Source organism: Cupressus sempervirens, chromosome 6, assembly GCF_028749045.1.
Source record: "Cupressus sempervirens isolate cs-2001-9-10 chromosome 6, ASM2874904v1, whole genome shotgun sequence".
NCBI lineage: Eukaryota > Viridiplantae > Streptophyta > Pinopsida > Cupressales > Cupressaceae > Cupressus > Cupressus sempervirens.
The window spans coordinates 513,478,706-513,506,659 of NC_143123.1; positions in this window are offsets into that span (position 1 = coordinate 513,478,706).

Sequence of the window (27,954 nt, forward strand, 5' to 3'; positions counted from 1 at the left end):
GACTCGTCGGTAAGAAAAAAAAAAGTGTTATATCCCATACCTAGTTTGAAGTAATTGTTGGTGTAGTAGTTGATACATGGTCCTATAAAGCCAAAACAATAGGTGTATCTTAATTTTATTTATTCTTTCCATTTTTAGCAAGCTACTCATGCATTCCTTTACCATGAACCAGCTTAGTGACCTTTATATCCACATAACATTACATGACTTGAGTCACTTGGCTAGCTCTTTCATTGTTCAAGTATTTATTCAACAAAAAGTTCTTAACTAAAGAATGGGAAACCATTAATTTTAACTTATTTTTGGACAACATATACTTAAATTTTTAGGTGCTCTTATGATAGAAAGAACATGATTTTCCACAAATGAGTAATTGTACTTATATTCTTTCAAGTTTTGACTAAAGAAGGACACAAGATGCTTTGTTCCTTGTGCATTTTCCTATACTAGTATAGATGTAATATTGTCAATATTTCTATAGGCATACAAAATAAAATCCTTGAAGAAATTTGGATTAAGAAATGTAGGGACAGTTGCAAGTGACTCTTTTATGATTTCAAAACTCCTTTTTGATGAATTTGATGATGAAAATTTTTATAGATCCCTAGATATCCCGCATACAAATAGCCTATTACAAGGAAGTAAGAAAGGTAGTGAGAGAGAAGGGCTTGCTCAATAAACAAGTAGATTAATTTTACTTGTGCAGAACATAATGAATCGATTTACAACCAATCAATCCTTATGAACGAGATCAAAAACCTAAAATGGAAACCCTAAGAGGTAAATGATATTTAATAATTATTAATTTATTATTAAATGGAAATGCAAGTACATAAAGGGAAATCTTATGAAGGGAGAAAAGGTTATTTAATAAATTAAATTAAATTAACCTCTTACTCTAACACCCCCCACCCTAAGATAAGCAACAATGAAATTGCAAACAATGTAGAAAGAGCAAGGAAACTACAATGCAATGTTGAAAGAAAAATTGGGTCCTAGAAACAAGGCCTGATGAGGTACCCAATCACAACCAAATCTGTATGAAATAGAGAAATAGAGAAAACCCAGTGGGAAAAACTCACTCCAAAAAAGAGATAGAAAAGGATGCATAAATGAAAAAATACTCTCTCAAGACCATAAGTATAATAAAAACCCCATGATAGAAGCTTGAGGCTCCATAGCCCCCCAAAATGGTAAAACTCTTATGTCAATGAACATACCAATGTGGCTCCAATCTGAAATAAATAAAGGCAATGGACAAGGATGATAAAACTCCTAAATGTAAGTTGAAGCTAGAAGTCCTAGCTGATGCTCAAAGGTGAATGGAAGACATTCTTGAAATTGAATCTTTAATGGAGGTGGGATAATAGGTGAGCTAAAATTTCCATCTAAGAGGAGATGTTTGTCCTCTAATATATCTTCAACAATTACAACAGGTGACTCAATGAATGGAACTGCAATGGTAGGAAATGTTGAAGAGTAATCTTGTGCAATAGATGAAACCTAAATAGGAGGTGGAGGTTTAGAAGTCACAACACTAGTCATAGGAACAACACATAAGTTAAAGTGACCTAACTTCACTTCAATAGTCTCTCATAAAGAAGAAGAGTAATTCTCTAATAATGGGGATGGTGGACCAAAATGAGAGAATAAGTATAATTAGGAAGTGTATTTCATAAAAATGTAATAATGAGAATAAACATTAAGAAACTAATGCATATTCCTACATGATTATGTAAACCACAAAATATGGAAGATAAACATGTAAAATAAAGATAACATGAACATCAAAGTAGCACTATGCAAACCTCACAAATCACCAAGTGGTTGATGATTTCCTTGCTCATGGGATGTGGTTGCTCACAATTCTTGTAGCATAACAATGGGGTAGATAGTGCTTGTGGAAATGAGGAGAGGGCTCTCCTTTTATAGGAAATGAGATGCAATGGATGGCTGAGATTCAATGCAAGATGAAGGGCTAGGATCTCTTAGGATCAATGAGGTGTCAATGAGGTGGAGGCCAAGTAGTCTCCACATGGATTAGGGTTTTGACCAATTCAAAGGGGGAAATATGCTCACACATATGTGAGAAACCTTTGATGGTGACATGATAAATGAGGTGTGAGAAGCATGGCTTCTCACACATGTGTGAGAAAACTTGACTCTCATGCAAGGGGACAAGTTTTTAAGAGGTGTGAGACACCTTGACTCTCATGCAAGAGGACAAGTGTGCAAGAGGCATGGAAGACATGAGGGATGAGGAAAGTGTGAACATCCCTCACACATGTGTGAGGATTCCTCACACATGTGTGAGCACACACTTAGGATTAAAAGGTAATTAGCTAGGTGATTATGCAAAGCAAGGATGATTAGGAAGTGGGTAGGTTTAGCATGATGGATTGGTTAGGCGTTAAAGGTAGGAGCCATGTGCTCAAATAGGATTAAATGTAATATTTAATTCCAAGTGGGATAAGGAAAGGGATTAATTAAGTAAACAAAGTACTTAATTACAGTGAATGGGTTAGGATGCAAGTGGGAAGGCTAGGATTTAAATAAACCTTAGTTTATTTAAATCAAGGAAAGGAAAACATAATTAAATAAATAATAAATATTTATTTAATTGGTCATGAAATGGGATTTGGACAATTTTAGGTGTCTACAAAAAGAATGATCAACAGTTCTTATAGAAATAATATTACATGTCTCGCTTTCCTTGATGTACATTGAATCTTGTGCAAACTCAACTATCTTCATTGTCCCATTGTGTGTAATCTGATAAATAGATAGAACGTTAGAGAATAAAGATGGAACATAAAGTACATCATGAAATGTATCATAATTAATGCCAATAGAACCTTTCCTACATACAATCATAACAATGTTATTCCCCATAAAAATATGTGGAGTAGGACAAGCCTCGAAAGAAGAGAATAAATCTTGAGAAAATGCCATATGGTGTGCAGCACCTGAATCTAGTAACCATCTAGAAGAGGGTGGAGTAGTAGTTGTACATAATGCATGCCCATTTCCTATATCTTTACCATTTGACTAAAATGATTATGATGAAGAAGATCTATGAGAAGAAGAAGGAATATCAATGTTGCTCTGCTAAAGGAAAGCTAACAAATTTGAAACCTATTTGGCATAGCCATCTAACTTCTTCTCATAGCAACATGACTCATTGTGATTGGGATTATTTTAATAAGAACACTTTGATCTTTCTAGATTTGGTTTACCCCTCTTAAGAGGATGTGGTCTCAATGAACTATGAGGGATAGAATCAATCTAAGACTCTATAGAATGTGATTTCTATGTCTTCTCCTTCATCCCAAAAGATGGTTGAGCTAAGAATGCATAAGTCTGTGAGCCTATGAGAGAATCCAACTGAGAGAGTTTAGCTTTCTCTCGAGTCAAATGATCACAAAAAACATCAAAGGATGGCATGGTAAATATATTACCCAAAGCATCTTTGGTGGAATAGAAGATAGAAGAAAAAATATGAAATTTTCCATGAAGCTTATAAGGAATTAAGTAGATGCACTTAGTGTTAGTCTTGGTTTTTCCACAACCCTGCAATAAAGATCTATGTTTTTTGAACTTCATCAAGAAGTCCTCAATGGATGGAAAAGAATCTAATATAAGAGAGGTAAGCTCTTCCTCAATCTGAAGAGCCCTAAACTCATTCACAGTACCAAAAAAGCCATCAAGCTTGGTCCACATATCTAGAGGGGTATTGCACCCATCAAGATGAAACTATACTAGATTTTCAGATACATGTAAAGAATTCAACCACATTGCCTCATCCATCTTGTTTCTATATTGCATGACCTCAAAAGGCCTCTATAAAATTGGTTGCACAACATTTAAACAAGACCACAACCCTTTTGACTGGAGAAGTCATGTCATCAAGGTTTTCCATGTGTGATAGTTATGAGGGGTCAAAAGTTCTAAACAAGAGGACGTCTTGATCATTGTTTTAGAAAGTGTTGGATTATTTTTTGAAAAAATTATGGTTTAATAATGTAAATAATAGATGCAATAATATAAAACACCCCCCACAATACAAAAAACTAAACCTCAGCTGATAGAAGGAATGTGTAAATAAGAAGAGAGGAAAAAGGCTTCAGTTTGAGAATCACATGTATCTTTGAGAAAAACTAATGAGAATAGAAGAGAATATAGATAGGTCTTGAGAAGAGCTTTTGGGATCAAAAAATGGAGCTATAATGAACAATTTATGACCCTCAGAAGATTGAAGACATCACAAAACTTCAAACACACAAATAGGTACTAAACTAGAAAAATAATCTAGAAAATACCTATACCATTGTCTCCATCTCTAAATCATCTTTCCAATGCTTCTTTCAGATTGAAAAAGACCACCAACAAGGCCTCTAAAAGGGAATAAAATTAAAACCTTAAAAAACTTGCCAAGGGGCTAAAAACTTGGCCCTCAGGCCCCCCATGTAATTGTGGGCTAGGCAGGGAGGGGCAAAGGTGGCCCAGCAATAGTGCTTTGGTGGTGGAGCTCAGGTAGAGGAGAAGTGGTGGCAATGCATGTTGGTTGAGCAGTGGTGGTGACTTGGTGAAACCACAACAAAGCCAGAGCAGTTGGCAAGCTAAAGGTCATAACGATTAGGTTGACCATTTGCAGTCACCATGGCGGTTTGTCAAGATCAATAGTGGTTTTAGTAACTATTGTGGTTTTCTTAAATTGTCAGCGGTCAAAAAATACCAAAAATGCAATTTTTTTTATTTTTCACAATTTTCTCCATCTCAGAGTGCATGCAAAGGTCATATGGCCTTGTTATGAAAAAAAATTGCCTCCCCAATCAACATTGTCCAAAATTGATAGAATTTATATGAAAATAGGGGTTTTGACACCTTCTAAATCTAACTATTTGGTCTATTTGGCCTCAAAGTGTTCTAAAAATCAAAGACTCCCCCCACCCCCCCATTTTCACATAAAATACCCAAAAATGTTAGATTTGTTCTTTCAAACCATTGTTATTCTTTTTCTTCAAACAAGAATAGGCAGTCACAAGCAAGGCTCTAATACCATGTAGAATTTGATGATGAAAAAATTCATAGATCCCTAGATATCCTACATGCAAATAACATGTTACAAGGAAGTAAGAAAGGCAGAGAGAGAGAAGGGTTTGCTCAATAAACAAGCAGATTGAGTTTACTTGTGCAAAATAGAATGAATTAATTTACAATCAATTAATACTTATCAAGGAGATTAAAAACCTAAAAGGAAAAACCTAAGAGGTAAATAACATTTAATAATTACTAATTAATTATTAAATGGAAATGCAAGTGCATAAAGGGAAATCTTAAGAGGGAGTAAAGGTTATTTAATAAATTAAATTAAATTAACCTTTTACTCTAACACTTTTAGCATCTTTTATTTGATGAAATGTCACACCCTTTTTTAGCATAGTTGTAAGAAGCATTAACAACTCTTAAAAAAAAATTATAAACCTTCTAAAAGGGTTGATTCATCCCCAAAAACTTTGTAACCCCTTTTATGTGCTAATAAAGGAAGAGACAAAATGATAACCACCCTTTCTAGGTCATTCTCAATACCTCACTTAGGAACTAGTAAACCAAACCACTTACCCTTAGGAATAACAAATACATTCTTTTTAAGATTTAGTGAAACACAAAACTACTTAAAACATTGAAAATTTTCCTAATATGTGTAAAGTGTTCACTCGAATTTCTTAGAAATATAGTAATGTCATCTAGGTAAACTAATACAATTTTATATATCAAACCCTCAAAAGTTTTACACATAGCCTTTTGAAATGTTGCATCATTAGAAAACCCAAATGACATCTTTTTGTATTCCATGGTCCCCCACTTAGTAGTAAATGTTGTTTTGAATTGATCTTCTAGTTTCACCAAGATTTGGTTATATCTTGAAAAATCATATAACATAGAAAACCTTTCAGATCTAGAAACTGCTTGTAAAATTTATACAATTGATGGCATAAGGTGTCTATCCTTAAGGGAGGCTCTATTTAGAGCCCTAAAGTCCATACACATCCTAATTCCACTATTCTATTTTCTAACAAGGATGAAATAGGATACCTAGGAAGTGTCTCTAATGGTAATAATAATATTGCTCTCAATTAGTCTATTCAATTCTTTAACCATCAATTGTTCTAACTTGGTATTAAGGGTTTGTTATCTCTATCTCACAAGCTTGGAATTAGCTTCTAACTCAACGGTATGTTGAGCAATTTTGGGGTCAAAATTGTTACCACATTTTGCTTGCCCCACCAAATTTCAAAATTTGAATGTTACCCCACCCAACGGTCACCTCCCCGACTACTAATATTTTAATACCCATGAAGATATCAAAATTACCTAAGTTCCAAAACTTGTGGTATTTTTACGCCTTGCAAGTTCTTTGCCGTCAGATCAAGGATGATCAATGGTCATCGCCATCTCGCTATGATGAAGTTGTGCGAGGGTTACATCGGCGACGTAGCGATAGGGTGCCATGTGTCCTAGTGGGACCGTATTTCATGCCACCAGTGTAGTAGGGATTAAACGACCGATGGACCAATAGGGAAGTGCCACATGTACCGCAGGCCCAACAAATTACGAGGGGGGAAGGTCGCAGGAAGGTGGGCCTTCGTGACCATTAGATTAGAGAAGATCAACGACTATTGCCATGTCGCCATGGTGAAGATGTGTGATCTTTACCATAGCGACATAGCGACAGGTCACCACATGTTAGTGGGGCCAGGTCTCGCTAGGGTGCGATCATTGAGGTGTTGTCAGGGGTCGGTTGGATACGACAGCAATTGCAAGGGTGGCGCAAAAAATGATGGGCCCAGGGTAAGGACAGAGTGGAGTATGATGAGTCTTCACGATCGTCAGATCAAGGCCGATTGATGGTCATCGCCACCTCGCTATGGGTAAGTTTCTCGAGGTTTATGTTGGCGACACAGCACCTTGTTGACACGTGTCTCGCTGGCTCAGTCAAAAAGGACGGTCGGTGGCTGGCGGTTAATGTAATCGTCATAGTCAATATTAATATCTACAAGAGTGGCATAGTTAGTTCGATGACAGAAGGTCAACCATGAAAGACTTCCCCAAGTGGCAGAACGAAGAAAGGTGATTGGCCCGCATGACCCAGCTGGCTCGTATAGCCTATTTGACTTGCTTCAACCCTATTGATTCAAGAACCAAGAAGCAAAGATGATCAAGGTTATCTTGCGATCTGATCTTCACGATCAATTCTGACCTACCAGAAATGAATGCAAGGCATGAGGAAACACTCCACTGTCTCAGTCGATCCATCTACTGTGTCAAGATCATTCATTAGCACCGCTTATGTCTACTCGAGGCATTCCTTCAGTTGAATATTTGATTTTGTACTTTAGAACCATGCTCAAGTGTGATCTTTGATTAGATATTTTGGGGTTCAATGGCAATAGTTGAGCAGTTAATGCAGACTCATTTCCCTCAGTTATGCCTGAACTATAAAGGCAATTTTGTAATCTTTTCCAAGGGTCGACTCTTTCTGATTTCTCTAATATTGCTTTGCAACTCTCAGTGTAACATTCCCTGTGCCTTTGAATTGAATGATTCTTTGTTTTATCTCCTTCAGCCATTAATGTGTATGTGCATCCCTTTTGCCTCTCATTGGTGTATTGTCAAGATCTGTAGCCTACATACTGTATTTATTTTTGCCTACTGGATAATATATAAGTGAGATTCCTCTTTCCTTGTGTTATTTAGTTTGTTTTCTTGATCTTCATGAGGTTATTAGATCAAAACAAGCCTGTATGTATATATCCTTAGTTTCATTCTAGTTCAATAGTGCATATATGGGCAGAAATGGGTGTGAACACTCTATTTTGGTGCATCACCTCCATAGTTTAGGTAGGATAGAGTTGTTTTCTGCATCTCCTTCTTCCCCTTTTCCTTCCAAGAGTAGTTAGGTGCACCCTGATAGTAAGAGGAAGCCGGCCTTCTCCAAAGACTCAACCTCGCAGTTCAAGTCCCACAGCTTGGAGGTTGTTTCCATGTTTCACTAGGTTGTCCTCACGCATAGGCCCAAGACAAGGGTGCAAACCTAAGTGACAACAATTTTTGACACACCCGATGGGACAATCCTATTGAAGATTTAAAGTCTACTGGTGTCAAAGAACGAAGAATTTTAGAGATTAATGCTGAAGAGGTAGTGTTGGCTTCAGTATTCAAGCCTTCAAGAGGTTGGTCCTTCAAAGTACTTGGCAACTCTGAACATCAACAAACTTGGTTCCAGGCCAAAGTTGCAGTGATTCATGCCCAGAGCTGAAACAAGGGCATCTTCTAGAGGTAAATTTCAATATCAAGAGCTTTCCTTTTCAAATCCTAGAAGAAGGAGGACTATAATTTCATTATCACCAGTTAGGGGTGAAAGAATAGTTAATATACCCATAAGGTCCATCTCTACTCCTCCTACTACTCGAACTCAGCCTAGATTTCCATCAACGCTCATCAATAGAACACTTGTTTACATGGCACAGCCAAGAGTTCATGTTTTTTCCACCTTTAATGGTGGAAGTCCTCTGTTGTTAGCCCAAAGACATGATATACCAGTATCTGCACTAAAAAACATACCTAATTTTACTGGTGAGACTTCTATCTCCCCTTTGGAGCATATCCAAGAAGTAGCTAATGTCTATAATATTCATGGTATTACAGAGGATGATGTTGCTGTCAAACTTCTAGCCTCATCTTTAAAAGGAAAAGCATTACAGTGGTATAGGGGCTTAGCTCATAGTTCTATAACTGATTGGGATGGATTAGGAGCAGGATTATGCAAACATTTTGAGGATAAGAGTGACCATTTGTCACTATTAGAGCAGTTGACTACAATAAAAAGAGCCCCCCATGAATGTGTGACTGACTTTAATTATAGATTTCAAAAGACATGGGATAGAATACCTACTGCAGTGAAACCTACCCCCGGTAATGCCTTCTTGCATTACCTTAGAGCTTTTAACAGTGATATTGCCACTACAATCCAAACTATGGGAGGAGATACCTTGCCTAATGCTTATGAGATAGCCGTAAAAGCTGAGAACATCCTAATACAAGGAGGAAAATTGGCTCCAAGGCCTCCTATGCCTTTCTTTCCTAATGTTCCTAATCACCAACCAACAATGACCCCTCTTCCTACAACGTCTACATCACAAACCCTTACTCCAGTCCCTTGAGCTTCTACATCCTCAAATGGGATAGATGAGCTCAAAGAAATGCTCCAAGGTCTAGTGCTGAATACAGATAAAAGAGAGAAGACCCTGGATAAAAAATTGCAAGAGCAGGGGAGGGAGTTGAAGGACCAGGGGAAGATATTAGAGGATAGTCTCTCTATGATACAAAAAATGAGTAACAAGGTGGTGACCTTAGAAAGGTAGCAAGCTCAAAGTGGCAAGCCTCCCCAACTACAATATCAAGCTCCAAGTGGTGGTAGGCTTCCTAATCAGTGGAATAGCTCCTTTGATCAAGGTAGGCAAAATATTCATGCTTCTGCTTCAAGCTCAAATCAGAACAGAGCTATAGTCCCTCAAAATAACTTGGCCCAAGATTAAGATTTCTACCCTTCTTGCAACTATTCTTATACCTATTGCATGTGCCAGAAGGCAGAATCTTATATGGCCCTAACTGTCCAAGAACCTGCAACAAAGCAATCATACAAGGAGGATCATCCCAAGGAGGCATCATATATTCAAGGACGTGATGATTGCTCTTTCATGAATCATCAGGATGGGGAGCATTGTAATGTAAACTAGGATTCTATTGCTCATAACACAAGAAGCAAGAAGAGAGCTATGGAACATGCTAGCCCCCTTTCTCCTAAGCAGGCCTCAACTTTGAGTGCTACACCTCATATACAAGCAGCAAATGAACAAGCAAGTACTTCACAACAACAAAAGCAAGATCCAAGAAAGAAAGATGCAGGTGATCCTTATGTTGCCCCACCTCAACCTCTTATAAGTGCAGCTCCCAAAGTTTCTACCAAAGCTCCTAACACACCTTTCAGTGTGGTAGAGAAAATGAAGAAAACCAATGTGAATATCTCTATGTGGGATGTTGTTGCTACCATACCAATGCAGAAGAGGATGTTGCAGCAAGAATTAGAGAAGATTGAACTCAGGGATCAGCCATCTATCATGGAGAATGCCACAAGTCTATTACAACCAGCAAGGGATGTGGAGACAAATAAAAGGGTTAGACCTCCCCCATTCTATGTTTCCCTGATTATAGGAGGAAAATTAGTCCACAATTGCATGATAGATTCAGGGGCTAGTAGCTTAGTAATGCCTAGGTGTGTTGCTGATGCTTTAGGGATGAAATATGAGCCCATTGTTAGGGATGTGTTACAACTAGATGGTAGTACTATCAAAATCATAGGTATCCTTAGGAATGTGGAGATGGCCCTACATGCATGCCTTGGTTGCACTGTGATTAAAGATATATTTGTTGCTGAAGTCAAGCCCTATTTTTCCATCTATCTTTCAAGAGACTTCACTGCTCAGATTGGTGGATTCATATCTACTGATTGGTCATATATGTCATTTAAGACTAGATATGGAGCCAATGCCTCAATTAGAGCAGAACCTCAAGCCCTTCATCACACTGAATCTTACACCCCCAACTTCATCAATATGAATTGCCCTATTCTAGAGATGGATGAAAATGACATAGTAAATGAGCCTATCACTTCCATAGTAGAGATTCCTAATTTCTTCTTGGATGAGTGGGAAAATGCATATCAGTTTGAGCCTATGTCAGAAATTCTTGAGACAGGCCTTAGTACATATTGCATAATAGAGAAAGAGGCTCAAGTTCCTGATCTTGTTTGGACTAATGATGATATAAATAGAATATGGAGTATGTACTTTGATGGCTCAAAGAATAGAAATGGATCAGGGGCCGATGTTATGTTGGTCTCTCCTACACAAATAAGATACTACTTCTCCTTCAGGCTCCAATTCAGTTGCACCAATAATGTGGCCAAGTATGAATCCTTGATTCAAGGTCTCCTACTTGCCCAAAAGAGAGGGATTCAAGCCTTGAATGTATATGGAGACAGTGACTTGGTAGTGAATCAGGTGAGAGGCTAGAATATCACCAAAAATGGCTTGCTCAAGTCTTACAAACACAGAGTCTGGGATTTTCTTGAGGGTTTCAATGCATTTAATATTTAGAGCATTCCTAGGAAAGAAAATAAACATGCTGATAGACTTGCAGTGGTGGGTGTAGCTTATGATGTACCAAGGAATCTTGAGGAGGAGAAGAAGCAACAAATTAGGGTGGTAGTGAGGCCTGCCATCCCTGACAACAACACTCATTGGAAAGTGTTTGACTCTAATGAGAAAATTGTGAGTTTCTTGCAGAATGAGGTAGAATTCTCAGATAGAAACCAGTCAAGGCTACAAGATCAATATGGTGATTAGATCATTCACCTTAGTTCTAACAAGTTTCCCAAGGGTATCATTACTTTGGAGAGTGTTTTTAATCCTGATGATCAAACAAGAGGCAAAGGAATAAATCTAGCTGCAGAAAAGGATGATTATGCCCCAGTTACAATCGCTGATGGAAAATCTCTGAATATGGGGAAGGTATGTTCTAAAACTGAGCAAGAAAAATTCATTCATTTATGTCAAGAATTTAATGATGTATTTGCTTGGACATATGATGACTTAAAAGGGTTTGACACTAGTTTGTTTCAACATACCATAGATCTAGTTGATAAGGCCAAACCAGTAAGGAAAAAACAGAGACCAGTGAATCCTAAGATTGAGCCCCTAATGAGAAAAGAATTATCCAAGTTAATGGAGGCCAATATAATATTTCTTGTCAAACACTCATCATGGGTAGCTAACCTTGTCCTTGTAAGGAAGAAGAATGGAGAAATTAGGTTGTGTGTGGACTTTAGGGATCTTAATCAAGCTTCTCTTAAAGATCACCATCCTCTCCCTTCCATAGAGAAAATTCTATCCAAGGTCACTGGGTCAAGGAGATTCCCTTTTCTTGATGGATTCTCTGGTTACAACCAAGTGCTGGTTAAAGAATCTGATAGACATAAAATAGCATTTACTACTAAATGGGGCACCTATGCTTACTACAAGATGCCATTTGGACTAACAAATGCAGGTGCCACATTTCAGAAGGCAATGGAGATGGCCTTCAAAAAATTAATTGATAAGTTTGTCTTAGTATACCTTGATGATATAACTGTATATTCAAAAGATGTAGAAAATCATTTTGATCATCTAAGGCAAGTATTTCTAAGATGTAGAGAGTTTGGGGTTTCCCTCAACCCAGCCAAGTGTGTCTTTGCTACAAGCCAAGGAAAATTATTGGGACACATTGTACCTGAGGATGGTCTGACCATTGATCCAGAAAGAACAAAGGCAATACTTGCCCTTCCTCTTCCTAAACACAATAAGGGGCTGCAAAGTTTCCTTGGTAGAATAAACTTTGTGAGAAGGCTTATCCCTAATCTTGCTACCATGGTGAAACCTCTTACATCAATGCTTAAGAAAGACATGGTTTTCTCATGGACTAAGGAGGGGAAGGAGAGTTTTGAAGAGATCAAGACAGCCATAGCCTCAGCCCCTACTCTCATGAACCCAAATTTTAAGAAAGATTTCATCCTCTACACTTTAGGTGGTGAGTCGAGTATCTCTATTGTCTTGACTTAGATAAATGGAAAGGATGAGGAGCAGCCCATAGCTTTCTTTAGTGAAGGGCTCAAATAATATGAAGATAAGTATAGCTTTGTTGAGAAGCAAGCCCTTGCAGTCATCAGAGCCTTGAAGAAATTCAAGCACCTCTTATCCCACAATAGGATCCATTTGTTGGTGCCCCATGCCAGTGTAAAAGATTTTCTGTTAAGCAAGGATATCAGTGAAAAGAGAGCTGGATGGATCACTAGGGTAATGGAATATGATGTTGATATTCAGATTACCAAGCTGGTAAGAGGGAGAGGATTGTACAAAGAAATGTTATCAGGTCAAGATTCTAATGAAGAGGCTGCTATGGTATTAACAGAGAAGCAAGAGGAAGGAAATGTTAATGGCCCAAAGAGCTGGATAAATAATATGAAGAACTTCTTATCAGGGGATGAGTACCCTCAGGGATTGGACAGAGCTAAAAGAAGACAATATAGATTGCAGTCCATTCCCTATGTTGTAGTTGATGGTATCCTATTCAGGAAGGATTTTAATGGGACCTTGTTGAGATGCATTGAAGAGGACCAGGCTGAAAGGATGATTAAAGAACTTCATGATGGCCCTGATGGCGGCCATTTCTCTACAAGAAGAACTGCCATGAAGATCATGAGGGCTGGTTATTATTGGCCATCTCTATTCCATGATTGTTATAGGTATGTGAGGAAATGTGAGAAATGTGCTTTCTTTTCAGGCAAACAAAGGCTTGCAGCTCTCCCCCTTCATCCTATTCAGGTAGATCATCCCTTTACTCAGTGGGGGTTGGATTTTATAGGCCTTATTAATCCTCCATCTAGTGCAGGTCATAAATGGATTTTGGCTGCTCCTGATTATTTCACTAGGTGGACAAAATTAGTTGCCTTGAAGGATGTCACAGAACCATCAGTTGTTGAATTCTTTGATGGGATTGTGTCTAGGTTTGGTGCTCCTTCTACTATCATCTTAGATAATGCTAAATCTTTTGTTGGAACCTAGATTTGTGCATGGGCAATGAATCACAATATCTACCTAAGCACATCATCAAATTATTATCCTCAGTGCAATGGTTTGGTTGAGTCTTCCAACAAGAATCTGATCAAAATCATGAAGAGGACAATAGAAGACAATCAGAGGGTATGGCATAAGAAATTAAGAACTGCTCTGTGGGCTGATAGGATAACACCTAAGAGATCTATTGGGAATTCACCTTTTGTGCTGGTATATGGTAGGGAGGCTAGACTCCCAATTTCACTGGAATTCCCTTCCTTGGAGTTGGCTCATCAGCTGGAATTGATGGAAGATAGTGCCATGTTAGTAAGAATGGCAGAGTTAATGGAGCTAGAAGAAAAAAGAGATAAAGCTATGAAGACCCTGGAGTTGCATCAGCAACAGGTGAAAAGGAATTTTGACAGGAGGGCCAGGGATAGGACCTTCAACTAGGGGGATCTAGTTCTGAAATGGGATGCTAATAGGGAGAAACTAGGAAGACATTCTAAGTTTGATGCATTATGGAGTGGCCCTTACCTAATTGCCAGTTGCAAACAGGCTAATGCATTCCAACTGAGCAGACCCAACGGTAAAGTTCTGCCCATCCCAGTCAATGGGATTTATCTTAAAGCTTGCTTCTGATGAAGATTGTGAATCCATGTACATAGTTAGTCTAGTTCCTTTATATTATTTCCTGCCTTTCAAGAAGTGCACATGCACAGGGTTCTCCTTTTGAGTTGCCAGCTTTCAAAGTTTTGACAGTCTCAGGTTGCAGAGGAAGTTTTTTTTTGTTTCAGTTACAAAGGCAGATTTAGGGTTTTTTATGTTTTAATTCCTTGCAGAGGGGTTAGGGTTTTGTAGTTCTCAGACTTGTACCTTTTAGACCCATTTTTTACTCCATAGCCCAATGGATTATTTACAAGCACTGGTCTTATGCATTGAGCAGGCTCATGTCCCCTGTGAGTCACCAGAATGTTACCACATTTTGTTTGCCCGGCCAAATTTCAAAATTTGAATGTTACCTCACCCAACGGTCACCTCCCCAACTACTAATATTTTAATACCCATGAAGATATCAAAATTACCTAAGTTTCAAACCTTATGGTATTTTTACGCCTCGCAAGTTCTTCGTCGTCAGATCAAGGATGATCAATGGTCGTCGCCATCTCGCTATGATGAAGTTGTGTGAGGGTTACATTGACAATGTAGCGACAGGGTGCCATGTGTCCTGGTGGGACCGTATTTCATGCCGCCAGCGTAGTAGGGATTAAACAACCGACGAACCAACAGGGAAGTGCCACATGTACCACGGGCCCAGCAAATTACGAGGGGGGAAGGTCACAGGAAGGTTGGCCTTCATGACTGTTAGATTAGAGAAGATCAACAACTGTCGCCATGTCACCATGGTGAAGATGTGTGATCTTTACCATAGCGACATATCGACAGGTCACCACGTGTCAGTGGGGCCAGGTCTCACCACGGTGCGATCGCTGAGGTGTTGCCAGGGGTCGGTTGGATACGATAGCAGTTGCAAGGGTGGTGCCAAAAATGATGGGCCTAGGGTAAGGACAGAGTGGAGTATGACGAGTCTTCACGATCATCAGATCAAGGCCAATCGATGGTCATCGCCACCTCGCTATGGGTAAGTCACCTCGCTATGGGTAAGTCGCTCGAGGTTTATGTTGGCGACATAGTGCCTTGTTGACACGTGTCTCGCTGGCCCAATCAGAAAGGACGGTCGGTGGCTGGCGATTAATGTAATCATCATAGTTAATATTAATATTTGCAAGGGTGACACGATTAGTTCAATGACGGAAGGTCAACCATGAAAGACTTCCCTAGGTGGCAGAAAGAAGAAAGGTGATTGGCCCGCATGACCCAACTAGCTCGTATAGCTTGTTTGACTTGCTTCAACCTTGTTGATTCATGAACCAAGAAGCAAATATGATCGAGGTTATCTTGCGATCTGATCTTCGTGATCAATTTTGACCTACCAAAAATGAATGCAAGGCATGAGGAAACACTCCACCATCTCAGTCGATCCATCTACTATGTCAGGATCATTCATTGGTGCCGCTTATGTCTATTCGAGGCATTCCTTCAGTCAAATATCTAATTTTGTACTTCAGAACCATGCTCGAGTGTGATCTTTGATCAGATATTTTGGGGTTCAATGGCAGTAGTTGAGCAGTTAATGCAGAATCATTGCCCTCAGTTATGCCTGAACTATAAAGGCAATTTTGTAATCTTTTCCAAGGGTCAACTCTTTCTGATTTCTCTGATATTGCTCTGCAACTCTCAGTGTAACATTCCCTGTGCCTTTGAATTGAATGATTCTCTATTTTATCTCCTTCAGCCATTAATGTGTATGTGCATCCCTTTTGCCTCTCATTGGTGTATTGTTGAGATCTGTAGCCTGCATACTGTATCTATTTTTGCCTACTGGATAATATATAAGTGAGATTCCTCTTTCCTTGTGTTATTCAGTTTGGTTTCTTGATCTGCATGAGGTTATTAGATCAAAAAAAGCCTATATGTAAATATCCTTAGTTTCATTCTGGTTCAATAGTGCATATATGGGTAGAAATGGGTCTGAACACTCTATTTTGGTGCATCACCTCTGTAGTTTAGGTAGGATAGAGTTGTTTTCTGCATCTCCTTCTTCCCCTTTTCCTTCCGAGAGTAGTTAGATGCGCCCTGATAGTAAGAGGAAGTTGGCCTTCTCTGGAGACTCAACCTCGCAGTTCAAGTCCCACAGCTTGGAGGTTGTTTCCATGTTTCACTAGGTTGTCCTCGTGCATAGGCCCAGGACAAGGGTGCAAACCTAAGTGACAACAAAAACCCTTAAGGTTTGAATACTCCCATGTAAATATATCTTTAAATTCTTGACAAAGGGAAACAAAAAATTGTATTTCATCAATGCTATTTACCTTTCCAAGTTCAGTAGCTTACCACTAAAAATCTCCACATCCTAATATTGATCAACCTTTATTTTTAGTTCATCCTTCTCCTTTCTAATCCCATCATCAATATTGAATGTGCACTCCTTTGTAAGCTTATTTGTTTTAAGTTGTATTATTTGATCCTTGTACTACTATTCAAGTTTCTTCTAATTTTCATGTGTAAATTCTTCTTCCTCCATAAGGAAATTTACTATCTTCTAGTCATTGTCAAAAACTTGAAAATATTCATGATTATTTGGAATGTTTGGTTTGACAATAATTTTTACATATCACTATTGAGTCACATTATTGATTTCAGTGGGAATGTCATAATGGGCACCAATCATTACCAACCCATCAACATGTTTATTCTTGTTCCTAGGTATTATTAATAGATTAAAGGCATGGAAATAATCTATTAAATCCAAAATCATATTCTTATAAGACTTCAACAAATCATTTTTAGCTATATAAATGCCCCTAACTTGATTAAAACTCAACTCTAAATCACCCAAGACTTACAAACATGAAATAGTATGATTCTTAGCCCATTCTAGTCCACGAATCAATGATTTGTACTCTATAATATTATTTCTATAACCAAAAGTGAATCTAAATGTTGAATAATTTTTTTCACTTGAAAGGGATTCCAACATACAATTACCTCCAAAACCATTTCTTTTTTTTGTTCCATCAAAAAATAACCTCTAGACTTCATTCTAACATTCTCTTGAATGATGTTTATCTTTGACCAAATTAAGAACAAAAACATATTCATGAATTAAATAATTTCCTAAACTTGGTTCTTCATAATGCTTAGTTAGTGTATCACCTACATTTTTGTTTGCCCATTTATCAAGAAAAACCTCAGGTATTCCTTCAATCTATGTGCTTGCTTCCTTGATTGGGGGAAAAATTAGATTGGTCAATTTTTTTGTTATTATAAGGTTTTATGTGATCCTTAGAAATGTGTTCAGATTACATAGTGACTTTTGTACCATTCCTAATCCTAAAAAACATGTGGTTTTATGGGCCCTACCTTACTATTATATCCATCCTCAGACCCCTTTTATGGTATCGGTCTTTATTCTATGTTATTGCATGTTTCTCGAGCTAGGTGGGCCCATGTATAGCCATTCTCAAAGTGATATATAGGGTGTTACTTCCTAAACATGTGAACCTACTATATATAGGCCTCCCTTACCCTTACGCAATCTTATGATAGCTTTGGCACTGTAGAATTTGATGAAAGCCAACTTCACAGCTCACCAAGATCACCTACATGCAAATAACATGTTGAAGGGAAACTAAAAAAGGAAGAGGTGGAGCTTAGAAAAACTAAATGGATTGAGCGAGAAGATATGACAAACAAAGAAAAATGTATTGCTATAAAATATGCCTTGAAAATGACTTATGAGTTTATAATGAGAGAGACCAAATATAAAGGCCTCAAGGAAGATTGTAGAACAAGCTAGAAAGTGCTAGAAGATAAGGTTGACAACTAAGCATACATCCACAAAAGGTGGAATATCCTCAATCAAGGTGAGGAGATAAGTATGACTTAGATAGGAACAAACTCCCATGTTGTTAACAACTCATCAACTAAAACTATTATATAAATGCATTAACCTAAGTAAACTTAAGTAAAAGAATAAATAAATAATAAATAATTATTTACTCTAACATCCCTCCTTAAGTGCAACTTAGGGGAATGCACTTAAGCTTACAACAACTAAGACAAAATGTAAAATGGGTCCCGATAGCAAGGCCATGTTAGGTACCCATGTACAATGCAAAGAAATTCAACCTCTAAAAATTGAGAAAGAAGGAAAACCTCATGGGAAAAACCCTCCCCCAAAAAGAGGTAAGAAAGCATAGTGAAGGATTGAAGAAGCTCCAACTAGAGGAATGTCCTAAAAAATAGGAACAAGAAGTGATCATGAAGAGCATCAATGAAGCATGAAGAAGCTACAAACTCTGTCAAAAAGAAAATTGATGATCTAAAGAACCTCCAAAAAATAGAAGGCACGAACTGAGCTTGTCTATATGGTAGATGATTCATCTCACTGAAATTCATAGGTAGCCATCCAATGCAATCGCCTAGTATATAGGATGAACCACTGAATACATAGTTCAGACTATCGAATCATCAAACTAAGGAAGCATTAGAATAATAGAATAACCCCCCCTAATGCAGACGATGGTGAGATGATAGACATCTGAGAAAGTGGGCCAAAGTCCTCTGCAAAAAGAACCAAGAATGATGAGAGAGTTAAAGAGGTACAAAAACCTATAAAGGAATGGTCACCAACTCTACATGGGGCTAATGTCATAGAAGGAACACTCACTTGACAAAGGAAGAAGGCACAAAAATGACAACTATCCCCCCATGGTGCTTTATAAAATAGTGCAAGTACAACTATCTCAAAACAACATTCATTAACCCAAAATGCAAGAGTGGCTCTTTATCTTAGTGTGATTGCATAAAGATGCTTACAAATGATAGCTACAATGATCAAAAAGAGAAAAAAGTTGATACAAAAGATAGTACAGCCCAAAACAAAAGATCTTGTTCCATGAAAATGGACCTCGAACCTAGAACACCCAAGATATCCACCATAGAGAAAAATTGCTATAAACATGATAGAAAGAGCATGGGGCAAAATTTTAAGGAAATGACATAATTTTTGAAAAAATGACAAAATGAGAGCTTTCCAAAAATATAACATTTTCAAAAAATGGAGATGGGATGCAAAAGATATGCTTACCGGAGTGAAAAATAAAACTTTAGACTTTGACTACAAAACAAGCTACAAAACTACATCAAAATCAAAAAATACCTACACTAATGTCTCTGCCTGTGAACCAACTTTTTGGTACTTCTTTTAGATTGGAAAAATACCTCCGTATGCTCATGTTATGGCTAAAAAACTATAAATAGGTCAAAAAAGGACCTGGAGAGCTTGCAGGGGTGCTATGCAAGGCTGATGTCATGTTGATGTCAACTACAACTATTAAATAAATTCATTAACCTAAGTAAACTTAAGTAAAACAATAAATAATTAATAAATAATTATTTACTCTAATAGGCACTGGGTTGAAAACTCCCTCCCACTTCAGCTCTTGTTAGTTTGTGGCAACTGATCAGGGAAGTATTTTACATACTTCATAAGTTCTTTGGGGTTTGGGCTACTATTTGCCAATGGTGGGCTACTATTCACCAATGGCTAATATTTGCCAATTGGTTATTGCTTATATTTGCCAATTTATGGCTGACATGTTGTAACTGGTTTTTAACTCTAAAGTGGAAAAAATACTTGTATAAAAGGGCTTAGGGTTAGGGATTGTTTCATAGGGTGTGATGCAAAAATTGCTTCTTATAGTGGTATTGAGCTATAAGGGATTACAGATTATAATCAGGTTGTAATCACTAGATCATAATAATATTGGACTTGTTGTTTGGTGCATGTAGCCCAGAGTTTTGGTGAACCTCATTAAATCTTGGTGTCTTGTGTTCTTTTCTATGTGGTCTATTATTTTTTGATATTGTCTATATTTACATGTAATTGTTATTTTTGTCTAAGGCTTAATCCTAACAAGTGGTATCAGAGCATGGTTATTTTTTCAATTATCCTCTGTAGGAAAGTATCATGGTTGAGTGGGAGCGATGGTAGACAAGGGTAAGCTAAGAGTTGACAAGTTTAATGGGAAAAACTTTTAGTTATGGAAGATGCAAATGGAGGACTATCTTTATCAGAAGGAGTTATGGAAGCTGTTGGAAGGAAAAACCAAGAATTGGGGATCTTTGACACATGACAACAGGAATCTTTTAGACAAAAAGGCACTTGAAAGCATTTGATTATGCCTACCACCATTAGTGGCATTTAATATTACAAAAGCAAAGATGATTAAAGAGTTGATGGAAACCCTAGCAAAATTGTATGAAAAGCCCTCCACTTTAAACAAGGTATTTCTCATTAAGCATTTATTTATTATGAAAATAGAAAAAGGTGGATCTATTTTAGATCATTTAAATGAGTTTAATACTATTACTAGTTAGTTATATTCTATGGGTATAAATTTTGATGAAGAAATTAGGGCTATCTTGATTTTGTGTTCTTTGTCTGAAAGCTAGAATGGCTTGGTAATGGTTGTGAGTAATTCCATTTCTAGATCTAATACTCTAAAATATGATAATGTGATCAGTGTTATTTTGAGTGAGGGAACTCATAGGAAATCTTCAAGTGGACCTATATCAAAAAGTTCTTTGAATAGACAAAGTAGAGGTAGAATGACTGAAAGAGGAAGTTTTTCTAGAAATCATGGGAAATCAAGAGGAAAGTCAAAAGGAAAGAGGTCTCAATCAAGGGGACCAATTGACTACCAATACTGTAGGAAACCAAGGCATAAAAAGAAATATTTTTGGACTCAAAAGAAAAATGAAGGAGAAAAGAAAGATGGAGACAAGGAGGAAAATATGGTAAGTAAAAAATCTAAAGAGGATTCTTTGCTTCTATCTTTAGAAAGTGTTGATGATTCATTTCATGCTACACCTCACAGAGGTTATTTCATTGATTATGTCTAAGGGGATTTTGTGCTAGTTTATTTTGGGGATAATGAACTCTGTCAAATTGTTGGAAAGGGAAAAGTTTAGATTAAGTTGCAGAATGGGAATCATTGGCTACTACATGAGGTAAGAGATGTTCTAAGGCTGAGTAGGAATTTAATTTTAGTAGGGCAACTCGATGATGAGGGTTGTGTAGTTACTTTTAATGATAAAAATTGGAAGGTTTCAAAAGGTTCTCTTGTAGTAGAAAAAGATGTGAAAGTAGGCACCTTATATCTTTGTATGGTCATATTATTCCTTCTACTTTAATTTTTTTAGAGAAAAATGAATGTTCAGGAACAGTTGCTATAGTTCAGTAGGGAGAAAAAATAGTTGTAGATTCTGATAGAGCAATGTGGTACAATAGACTTGGGCACATAAGTGAGAAAGGTATGAAAGTACTTCACTCAAAGAAAGTTTTACCAGGTCTAAAATGTGTTAATCTAGATTTTTATGAAAGTTGTGCATATGGAAAATAAAAGAGAGTGAGTTTTGTGAAGACTGGGAAGGAAAATAGAAGGGAGAAATTAGAGCTTGTGCATATTGATGTATGGGGACCAGCTCAAGTATCTTCCCTTGCTGGTTCCTACTATTATGTTACATTTATTGATGATGCAACTAGAAAAGTATGGATTTATTTCCTTGGACAAAAATTAGATGTATTTCAAACTTTTAAGAAATGGAAATTCTTGGTTGAAAATGAGACTGGTAAGAAATTAAAATGTCTCAAGTTTGATAATGGTAGTGAGTATTATAGTCATGAATTTGAAGATTATTGTTCCACTAATGGTATTCGTAGATAGGAAATTGTTCCAAGGACTCTATAGGAAAATGGAGTGGTTGAATGCATGAACAAGACTATAATGGAGCATGCAAGGAGCATGAGGTTGCATGTTGGGTTGCCCTTACACATATGGGTAGAGGCTATCAATATTGATATATATTTGATTAATAGAGGTCCCTCTACTCCTTTGGGCTATGATATTCTAGTGGAAGCATGGACTAGTAAAATGGTAAGTTATTCTTTTTTCAAAACCTTCAATTGTGAAGCATTTGCACATATAGATTCTAAAAGTAGAACTAAGTTGGAAGCCAAGTCAATGAAATGTGTATTTTTTGGATATGGCATTGATGAATTTGGTTATAGGCTTTGAGATTTTGAAAATTATAAAATTGTAACAAGCACTGATGTCATATTCAATGAGAAAGTATTGCACAAAGATCTATTGCAGCAACATGAGAAGAAAGAAGATGATTATGTAGTGCTAGATGATACTCCAAACGATGATGTTCTAGTCATTCCTCATGATGTGCAACAACTGAAACAAAAAATACCACACACACTAGTGAATGTTAGATAGTCAACAAGGATAATTAGACCTCTAGAAATATTTTCTCCCTCTTTGTATTCTATTTTACTAATAGATGTTGGTGAACCTAAATGTTATAATGAAGTTTTGTAGGTGGATACTAAGATTCAATGGGAGTCTACAATGAAAGACAAAATGGACTCTTTGCTGAAAAATAAGACTTGAGATTTATGCAAGTAACCTGTAGGTAAAAGGGCTTTATAGAATAAGTGGATTTATAGGTTGCAAGAAGAGGATGGAGGTAAGAAAACATTTAAAGCCAAGTTAGTTGTAAAAGGATTTGCATAGAAAAAAGGCATTGATTTTGATGAGATATTCTCTCTTGTTGTTAAAATGACTTCTATTCACATTGTTTTAAGTATTGTGGCTACTAAAGACTTGCATTTGGAGTGGCTTAATGTTAAAATAGCCTTCCTTCATGGTTATTTGGATGAAGAGATATATATGGCTCAACCATAGGATTTTGAGTTCAAAGGTAAGGAGGACTTAGTGTGCAGATTGAAGAAAATTTTATATGGCTCAAAGCAAGCACCACGGCAATGGTATCTAAAATTTGATAGTTTTATGTATGAGCATGGATATAGTAGGTGTCATTTAGATCATTGTGTTTAATTTAAGAGATCGGATGATGGTGGCTACATTATTTTATGTTTATATGTTGATGATATGTTTGTAGTTGGGTTTAACATGGATCACATTAAGGGGGTGAAATGCCAGTTAGCACATGCATTTGCTATGAAGGATTTTGGGGCAGCAAAACAAATCCTTGGTATGAAGATTTTTAGAGATAGGAAGAACAAGAAATTGATGCTATCTTAGGCTGATTATGTTGAGAATGTGTTGCAATGTTTTTCTATGGAGAATGCTAAAGTTGTCAGTACACCTTTACTTGGTCATTTGAAGTTGACTAAGGAGATTTGTCCCAAGACACAAGAAGAGGAAGATAAGATGTCCAAGGTACCCTATGCTTCAACTATAGGAAGCTTGATTTATGTTATGGTATGTACTAGTTCAAATATTGCACATGTGTTGGGAGTCATTAGTAGGTATATGAGTCATCTAGGAATTGAGCATTAGAATGTAGTCAAATGGATTCTCAGATATTAGAGAGGAACATCTAGTAAGTTTTTACACTTTGGGGGCTCTACTACTGATCTACAAGGATATGTTGACTCAAATTTGGTAGGGGATATTGATACTAGGTAGAGTACTATAGGTTATGTATTTACTATTGGTCGGGCAGCCATGAGTTGCGTTTCTAGGTTATAGAAGGTTAATGCTTTATCCACTACAGAGGAAAAGTATGTTGCTACTATAGAGGTGTCTTGCATAAAAATGTAACTAAGGAAATAACACTAAGCAACTAATGCACATTCCTACATTATCATGCAAAACCTCAAAATATGAAAGAAGACATGTAAATGAACAACATGAAACAAACAAGAGTACTAATGAAATCAAAATAGCACTATGCAAACCTCATGAAACTATCAAGTGTAGATGATTTCCTTGCTCATGGGATGTGGTTGCTCACAAGTCTAGCAGCATAACAATAAGGTAGATAGTGCTTTTTTGAAAATGAGGAGAGGGCTCTCCATTTATAGGAAAATGGATGCAATGGATGGCTAAGATTGAATGCAAGATGGAGGGCTAGGATCCCTCAAGATTGATGAGGTTTCAATGAGGTGGAGGCCAAGTAGACTCCACATGGATTAGGGTTTTGACCATTCAAAGGGGGCAATATGCTCACACATGTGTGAGAAACCTTTGATGGTGACATGATCAATGAGGTGTGAGAAGCATGGCTTCTCACACATGTGTGAGACAACTTGATTCTCATGCAAGAGGACAAGTGTGCAAGAGGTGTGAGAAGGATGGCTTCTCACACGTGTGAAACAACTTGACTCTCATGCAAGAGGACAAGTGTGCAAGGGGTGTGAGAAGGCATGGCTTCTCACACATGTGTGAGACACCTTGACTCTCATGCAAGAGGACAAGTGTGCAAGAGACATGCAAGACATGAAGGATGAGAAAAGTGTGAAAATCTCTCACACATGTGTGAGGATTCCTCACACGTGTGAGCACACACTTAGGATTAAAAGGTGATTATCTAAGGTGATTATGCAAAGCAAGCATGATTAGGAAGTGGGTAGGTTTAGCAAGATGGGTTAGGTAGGCTAGTGAGGTTAGGTGAGGGTTAAATGTAGGAGCCATGTGCTCAAATAGGATTAAATATAATATTTAATTCCTAGTGGGATTAGGAAAGAATTAATTAAGTAAATGACATACTTAATTAAAGTGAAAGGGGTTAGATGCAAGGGGAATAGGTTAGGATTTAAATAAACCTTAGTTTATTTAAATTATGGTAATGCAAATGTAATTAAATAAATGCAAATTTTATTTAATTAAGGTAGGGGAATTAAATAAATAATGAATATTTATTTAATTGGCTAGGAACGAGTTTTGGACAAACTTAGGTGTCTACAAGAGGCAGCCAAGGAGATGATATGGCTTCAATTCTTCTTGGAAGAATTGGTACACCCTTAGAGGGATAATTATTTGTTTATAGATAGTCAAACTTCCATTTATCTTGTAAATAATTCTACTTTGCATTCAAAGACAAAACACATTCAATTGCAGTACCATTTCATTTAGTTATTTTTGGATGATGGACAGTTAAAGCTAGACAAGATATATACAGATGACAATCCAATAGATATGTTTACAAAGGTAGTAAAAAGGGAGAAGGTGAATTCCTCTTTAGCTTTGGTTGGTCTTCTAGACTAAACAGGAATAAAAGAATAATAGATTCCAAGGTGGTTTGATCCAGTGGGAGCCCCATGTGGTAGTAGTATTGCTATAGGATCAATTTCCAAGTAAGAGGTTTTTGTTTAGTGTGGAGTCTAATTAGTCCCTAAGTGAGAGATTATTAGTTTGTGGTGACTAATTAGGGAAGTATTGTACATACCTTATAAATTCTTCAGGGTTTGTACTATTCACCAATGGTGGGCTACTATTCACCAATTGACTATTTCTTATATTCACCAATTTATGGCCGATGTGTTGTAACTAGTTTTAAACCCTAAAGTGACAAAAAAAACTTGCATAAAAGGGCTTAGGGTTAGGAATTATTTCATAAGGTGTGATGCAAAAATTGCTTCTTACAGTGGTATTGAACTCTAAGGGATTATGATTTGTAATTAGGTTGTAATTACTAGATCATAATAATTTTGGACTTACTATTTGGTGGATGTAGCCCAAGGTTTGGGTGAACCACATTAAATCTTGGTGTCTTGTGTTTTTTTCTATGTGGTCTATTATTTTCTAATATTGTCTATATTTTCATGTAACATCTCTCTCTATCTCTTTACTATTAGTTGCATTACCAACTACCCTATCTTTGGCTATATCCTACTAGAGATATTAGGCCCAAGGAGATGGTGTAAGGGTGGGAAGGCCTAATTTTAGATACCCTACTATTCTAATAGGTGACCCCTAAAATTATAGGGCTACAGATATGCCCCATAAAAATTGTAGGGTCATGGCCTACAATAATCTATTTTAGGGGCCTAGACCATAAAATTATAGGTCCCCTAAACAGACCTAGCATAGAATTCTATGGGTTATGGGCAAATTATTACTATGGGACTGCAGGGGGGCCTATAATTTTAAGGGAAGGGAAGGGAAGGTAAGGTGAGGTTCCCTATAGAATGATAGGGAACTGAGAATTGTAGGGCATGAAGCCCTTCCCTACCCTACCCTCATGCCCTCTCTCTCTCTCTCTCTCTCTCTCTCTCTCTCTCTCTCTCTCTCTCTCTCTCTCTCTCTCTCTCTCTCTCTCTCTCTCTCTATATATATATATATATATATATATATATATATATATATATATATATATATATAGATATGGGACAACTAGAATAAGGGAAATCGGTTCCTCTTCCTGGTAGTTAGATTATTTTCTCTGAGTAGTTAGATTGTTTTCTCTAAGCTGAGCCTCCTACCTCAACTAGCCTAGCTTACTACTAATCTAGCTCTTGGGGTCCATTACCCTGCAATCCCATCCCTTTTTTTTCCCGTAGGGCCTTGTGCCCCCTTTTCTATTATTAAATTGCTACCATCCTTTTTTAATATTGTGCCTTTATACTATGTGTGCCTCAGAGGATCTAGAGAAAGAAGGAAGCTATATCCTCCACAACTAGAATAAGCTACAACTATATTCCCCCTACTGCCCCAACCTTTCTTATTAGATGGTTGAAAGGTAATCAAAAGGATGGAACTATTATAGTATCTCAATTAAAATAGTTGAGAGGCCCCTACCCTTCCTAATTAATGAGGGTGAGGGAGGCCCCTACTAGTCTATGGGTATTCGACCATCTAGAGAAGTTAACACCTTCATGTTCAAGTTAAGGAAGCCCAATTCACTTGGAAAATTACAATTTTTTTACTTCCATCCTATTTATTTACATCGGATTCCTATATAAATGGTGGGGAGTGTAGAACAGGAACTAGATCAGGCATCCCCTTCCATCTCATGATTGAGTAGGATTAGGCCCACTACAGTGTCAGTAGGGCAGACAACAAAAATTTGAAAGTAGAATATAGATAAAGTAGTAAGTTAGAAGCTACCTATGGATCACATGCATACCCTTGCCCCCCATATTTTAAGTGCTAGGGCCCCCAAATAGATAATTACCCACCTAGTTGTAGAATAATCTACAACTAGCCCCCTAGCCCCTAGCCCCTTATAATTTGGAAAATGGATATTGTTATTCTTCAGTGACTGTATATTTAAACCATCCTACCCCCACCCATAGAATTTTAGGGGTAAATAGGGGGCCCTACTATATCTAAGGCATTTTGCCTGCACCATCACACCAAGCTAGAGTAGACACATGAGCAAGATTAAGAAGCAAAGGTAGCATCCCCAGCAATTTTACTACCTATTAAAGTAGTAGTAAAACTGGTTGATGTGGATCCTAGCACTAATAGAGATGCTACTAGCTAGTGAGGTGGTAGTGGTAGAGAAGTAAGTACTAGCATTGTGGTAGAAAAGCTTCTAGATCAACAACTAAAAATGATATATCGACCCTACTCTTCTATAGGTAGCAAGTATAGAAATGCCCTATAATTCTACGACAAACCTTTAGTGAAATAGATCTCCTTGGCCATGTTTCATCATCCTTTGTTTCTTTCTGTTAGCCGATTGGATAACTCCAAGAAACCTCTACCTATCTATAGTGGGGGCCCTCCTTAGGACCTCCCACTACCAAACCTTCTACATGCAGGGTAATACTTGTTGGAAAATTGGTTTGATGGTGACA